The sequence below is a fragment of the Capsicum annuum genome, chromosome 12, assembly GCF_002878395.1.
Source record: "Capsicum annuum cultivar UCD-10X-F1 chromosome 12, UCD10Xv1.1, whole genome shotgun sequence".
In the NCBI taxonomy this organism is placed as follows: Eukaryota; Viridiplantae; Streptophyta; class Magnoliopsida; order Solanales; family Solanaceae; genus Capsicum; species Capsicum annuum.
Genome location: NC_061122.1, coordinates 58,526,367 through 58,533,323, shown reverse-complemented (window position 1 = coordinate 58,533,323; position 6,957 = coordinate 58,526,367).

The window sequence follows — 6,957 nt, the reverse complement described above, 5'->3', positions numbered from 1 at the left end:
ATTGTGTGTCCAGCACCTCTAGAACGGTATGCATGCTGTTAATAAGCATTAAAGAATTGGGAATTATTATTAGCAGGTTTTAGTGAGATTGGTTGGATAAGCCCTGCCGCTTTGAGCATTTCAAATAATTAAGTGGTAGATTCACTCAAGGCTGTGAAACTCCTTGTAACTTTCTTTACAAGATTCTGTTGAGGAAGATTATCGTTATTCTAGTCGGTAGGAAATGGGCCTAATGGTAATTCTGGTTAACTAAGGGCCTTTGGCTAGCTTTGAAATTTTTTAGCAAAGTTTAGTAAATGGGTATATAATTTGGCAATAGAGATTAATAATTCTATTAATTTATTCAATAATTTTGTTTTAAAGCATAAGTACTCAATTGGGAGTGGAACACAAGTTGAGAATATTATACAATTGGGGGTACGTTGATAGTGAAGGTGTTTTTCCAAAATTGGACCAAGAAGATTTCTTCAAATTTTAGATTGGACTAGAGGATGGATGACACAAATGGCATATACTCTTTCTTTTAATTCAAGAATCCCAAAGATCCAAATTATATAAAAGACTTTTAGTGTTTCCTATCCTAAAGCCTTCCTAATAATTTCTCTAATCTTAACTAAACTAGCAAAGGTAGCATGAATTGCAATATCATTTTATCACAAAATTCATCCTCATGGGCTTGGGAGAATACAACAACTATTTCTTCTTCTACCATAGGAGGTCATACTTTTGCTACCTCTTTTAGCCAATGATAGGCATATTTATAAAAGATTTTAGTAGATTCTACTTGATATGTTTTAAAGAATATCAATCAAGAATCATTTCTACATTCTAGGCAATATTATTGACAAAATACTTTGCCAAATAACTTCATTCAAGCTATTTCTTTAATTCTTTCTAAGCAAACCATTTTAACACCTCTCTATTTAGGCTTTTTCTAAAGATTCTTAATAGTAACACTTCATTCCTACCACCGCCTACCATTTGATCATAATATCCTCATAAGTGTGTGGTAGGGTTCCCAATACCATTGAATATTTCAAATTTAGTGTCTATAAATCCTTTGGACAAATTCAAGTCAGGGTAGATGATAAGATCATATAATGGAACCATGTATTTGTTTACTCTTAATGGTTGCTTTCCTTATAAGCTATAGCTCATTAGCATGCATATTTTCAACCGTCTTACACTAATTTTCCATCTACTCATAATGGTCAATTTTTGGGTTTCGGCGAGAAAAACAGTAAGGTTTGGGTATTAAGGAGTTATGAAGGGTGGAAAATATTATATTTGGGTTGATAAAAAAATTTTAGTAGGAGCAGAATTTTGATAGATTAGAATTGATCTTTGGGGAGAATTAGTATTGGGAATGAAAATAGGGAGAGTGTTTTTGGAAATAAATGCATTTATGGGGTAGTTTGTTAATTTGGAGTGAAGTTCTAAGGATAGTAAGCATTTGAGTTATTTTCTCAGTTAGTGTTATAGGTATAAGGAGTATGGGCTTGGCATGATGGATTGATGGGATTGGTATAAAGCTTGGGCACTAAAGAAGAGGGTATGTTGTTTGGTTGGGTTCCATTATTATAGTATATAAGAAGACGAAATTAGAGTGGAGTGGCATGGTTAATGATGACTAGAGTGTTAGCTATAATGGTCATACTTGCCATATATTTTACCTATTCTTCTTATTCTTAAATATCCTCTTTTTTCCCAGTTAGTTCAGTGAGTATACACCCTGTCTTGGTGGTAATTTTGGACCGAGCATTTTCATCAACACTACAAATCCTTATTTCCTTCTTAGTAAATAAGAAATGGTCAAGGGAGGAACTATTCCTTAATGTATATCTAGTGAATAATTGATGCTCAGCCTGGTTTTCATCAATATGAATTAATTTCTACTTACTCGATTACCTAATAAAGTCAAAAAAATTCCAAAGGTAAATATGATAGATTTTATTAGACATAAGAAATGTAACATATCTAACATAAAGTTGATTTTATCTCAGTTAAATTAATCCAAGGGAGGGTATTGACTCAAAAGAATTAATGAAAATGACTTTGTCCATTGATTTTGGATAAGTAGGTCCTTAATAGGAAGGTTTCTAGGACTCGGTCTTTGGGTGTCTCCATATGTTGTGTTATTAATCTGAGTGACTTCCTAAACAAATAGAGGAAACATAGATTTAAAAAGATAAGGGCCAAGAGAAAAGGCTACCAACGTATCACATGAAACCATTGAGCTTTTATTTGGTGATTCTTCTTGTAGGATGTTGCCATCCTCAATCTCTTGAGTTTTTGTTATCTTTTCTACTATTTCTCCCATTATTTAAACAACTACCTCAAATTCCAAGGCTAGTTTCTTCATTTTTTAGCAAAATCTCTCTTCGACACTTCTTCTCTTTTTCCAAGTATTTGATTTATCACAACAATTTTTTCTTTAGCCATGGTAGATTGCTCTTCTACCTCCATATTCCCTTCCATCAAAACCTTCCTCTATAGGTAAGTTAATGTGCTTTGTCATAAAAGTCAGTAGATCTCTTCTTGGATTTCTACCATAGTCCTTCTTCCGAAGCTCATTTCGATTTCTATCTTCCTAAGTCAAACCTTCCTGTTAGAATGAAATAATCCTTATATGCTATTAAAAATATGATGAGGTATTCTTGGGAAATTTAAAAGATTAGAGTATTTTGGTCATACTTTTATAGTGGGCGTGTATTTCCTAAGAAAAGATATTCTACAAAAAATGTCAAAGATGGGAGTGGACCAATTCACCTTTGCTTTAGGAAATTCATTTAAGCATATAAAACAGTTATATCATACAAAAATACAATACTAAGAACATCCTAATAGGTGATCCTTTTGAGCTAAGGGTAGGCGTAGCAAATTGAAGGAAGTATATGACTCTAAGTCATTACATTATCCCCAAAATAGGCTATCAAAAATATCAAAAAGTCGTGAATACTTACAAAATAATATACCAAATAGGGATATAATTTAGGGAAATGGAGAAAAATATGGGAAATAAATAGTCCCACGTAGGAATAACAATAATAGACAACTCTAGCAACCGAATAATATCTCAGCAGTCTTTATTTTCTTGACCTTGTCTACCTCGTGCCATATGTATTGCCAGTTGGTGATCAAATAACTTCCATATAATTGTGCTTCACTCTCATAGGCCATTCTCCCTATGTTACCAACCAGAGGAACATACAATCATCAAACTTGATCAAACACTGTCTAGCATTATCCACCTCTTTCCTAGATCTTTTTAACTCTTTCTTTAGTTAATATATGGTCGAGCATGTCCCCTGTGTTATTTACAATAGGAGATCGAGCTTTTTTGAACCTATTTTGAAGTAGTTGAAGTCAAATTTGACATTAAAATTCTCTATTAGTGATATATGTGTGCATATTTGAATAGGGTATCAATGTTCCCGCGAGATTCTTCTTTAACCATGTTTTTCAAGTGTCTCCACAATCAAGTGTGATCTCAACGTTGATAGACACCTTTCTAATATTATTTTTTCTTTATTATTTTATGATCAAGTTCTTCAGTGGTACTTTTACCTTTTAATATTCGATGATGAACCTAGCCATGGACTCTGTTTGTGGTGTTTCTTGTCTAATTCTGAATTTCCTAAGGACTCTATTAGTCATATAGGGACGATTCTCCCTAATGACTGAAGTACAATGAAAGGCCATTTATTTTCTTAAATTGTATATTTTGCTAAATAGAGGTCCTCAATTAACCATTGTACATTGTCATCTTTTAATTCCACAAATTATGGGGATCAAAACCCTAGAGTTTTCTTCTCAAACTCGTGTATAGTCAACCACATGTCATGGAACGAAAATTGCTCATCCCTCATTATGTAATTTGATTCTTTGAGTCGTGGGATTTTTAGAAAACTTTTCATCATCCACCATTATAAAATAATATTACAACCTTGAAAGAAAAAGGCTCTATTTTGATAGTTCCCAAAGCTCGATATATCTCAGCAACAATCATAGGAGCTACGATGTGGAATACTTTAGAAGTATCTTCTATCATCCCATAGAAGAGTGTATGTGTTTCTAGGATGATGCGCAGGTGAATAGTGAATTTTGGTACTTATAAGAATACCATGGTTCTGAGCAGGCTTACCGCAAAGGAAAATGCTCTTTTTTTCTCCAAGTCTAATTTAGAAACAAATTTGTGCCTGAATTTTTGAAAAACCTATTTCTCCCAAACCTATATTACAACTTACAAAAGGGATATTTGGTCTCATAAGTTTCCCTCATCTTTAATAAGAAAGGCATCTGGATCTTTTAATGATTCCATACGATCAAGATTAAGACATTATTATCAGGTGCATGCTTCCTTCTTTTTTCGCATCAACATGCTCTAATAGCCAGCCACACTAATTCCTTAATAGAAATGGTTAATTTGACATCACTGAACGAGAAAACCATGTTGTCATCATTCCAAAATTTTATCAGCATACGAATTATCTCAATCCAAATTTTCATGTCAATAAAAGAAGGTAGGTAATCAATATACGTCCTAAGTATCTTCTTATCTTTTTAGTTCATACATTTCAAAGAAAAATTATCATAACCCTAACTCATTGCATGTGGTAACCATACTAACCTCTAATGGGAGAACCATTTATCCAAATACCCAACCATTGCATTTGACAGACTTAAAAAGAAACTAGAGAAATTTTGTTAATAAAACCAATATTGTTAAACTATTCTAACAATCATCAAATATAGAAAGATACGAATGTCTAAATATCTCGAAGAACTGAAAGCCATTGTACCAAAAACATCTATAAACGTTAACAATGGGTTCAACCCAAAAACATATGTAAAGTATATATGTCCAAACTAAGTGGACAAGAAATAAAAAGAAATGACTCATGGCTTCCTGAAAGATGTAGCTCACCCTTGATTCAATACGCATCACAATCTAAATTTGAGGTCTCAATGTAGTCACTATAAGTTGATCTTTACACAATAAAAAAAGAGTATAGGTAGTATTAGTACAAAGCAACTATGTACTAGAAGGGTCTTCAGTCAACCCAAAATAATAAATGTGAGCAAATAACTATAACCGTGTAAACAAGTTCAACCATGAACACTTTAGAAACTACCTTTCCATCAATTATATTTCCACTTAGCCATTTCCAACAACATCTAATGAATACAAACAAATGTGAATCAATATAGCCAATTACAACAACATCAAATGTATAAAAACAAGTGTGAATCAATAAAATCAGTATACCAAGTCAAAACCATGATTTCCAATAATATGCCAAGTAAACATATCTTGACTAACTATAATAAGTCCCACCTTGTCTCAATTTTTATTTAAATAAACATCAAAGAATTATAGTTTAAAATCATGTCAATAGCCAGAACCAAAGAAAGATCCAATGTAAAGACAATAATATCCACTGATTCACTGAAGAAACCAAATATAAATCAATCAATAAAAAAACTCGGTCCACTTAAGAAATTGTTAAACTCACCAATACCTTGTACACACATACTAAGAATCTTATAGTTGCCCACTGGCCATAACCTGCAAAGGATGGGCTTATTTTATGTACAAAACTTCCCAAACATCTAGTGTCTACCACCCATATCCCTAACTAGTATAGGGATGAACTCTAAGCATGCAACCTTATTTCATCTACTTTTAATCAAAACCCATAGGTTTTAACCCAAAACCACCAAACTATACTGGAAGTTTCACCTAGTTCATGTTTAATCCTTCCCATACCCAAATACTAGTGATTCTAGGCTAATTCTTTGAAAACTAGTTAGAATGGTGGAATAAATTACCTTAACAAAGAAACTTAAGAGTATTATAAAATAATTTAAACTAAATTGCCTCCTCCATATCTTAAATGAATTTTGAATGAAAAATACATTTTGGCCTATTTTTTAACTCTAACTCCCGCTATAGCATGAATTTTCCCACTATAGTTGGCCAGTGATAACAACCTAACACTCTGCTATAATGGTCTAGGAAAAGGAAAAATGTTTTATCCACCCCAAAAATTTTCAAATTTCATAATGAAATTTTGAATATTAACATCCCAAACTACCCCCTTTAGGTCAAATGTGAATACTGGACCTCTACTAAGCCGAACTCACTTTCAAAAGTTTCTTCAACTTTCTTATTGTCTTAGCTATCACGAAATAACCTCACATCACTTAAGCATTAACTAATGCATTCTCAGATTATCCTAGACCATAGCATACCTGGATTTCATCTAAGACTAGTCTAACGTACAATTTCTAGCTCTTTACTCAGGAAGAATCTTAACCCAAATTTGGGCATGTAAGACTTTATCATAACGATAGAGGGATAGTTACAAAACCTTAAGGAAGTCATCCAACTTGGTCATCATTTTGAATTTTTTAATAGAGACTAGTTGTATCATTGCTTCATAAAAATAAATGAAATGAGATTTTCTCTCTTACTTAAATGATAATGGATCAATTTAATTGACATATACTTTTTCATGTATAGCACATAAGTGTGGTCGTATTGACTAAATTTCAATAGCCGCAAGTTAAGATGTTCTAATGGGACCAATAACCCTCAGATACTAAACCTCCCTAGACTAAGTCATAATAAGGATTTGGGTTTTGATACATTATAGGTATTTAGAGTAGGCTCTTAAAAAGGATCGGCTCCAACCCGAACTACTTGAGCTAGAAATATAGTATCCATTGGGTTCCTAACATAAAATAAACTACCAAAATTCTAAGAAATTATTTGATATTGATAAATAGGGGCCACAACGTTGCAAATCCTTCATAGTTTAATAATATCAATAAGGAGATATGTTTAAAGAGCCAAACCAGGGCCTAGCAGTAACGGGTATCTCCAATCCCATGTGGATCAGAGATCACCCCGTGCAACTATGTAAACAAAACACAACATCCCACAATGTCGGA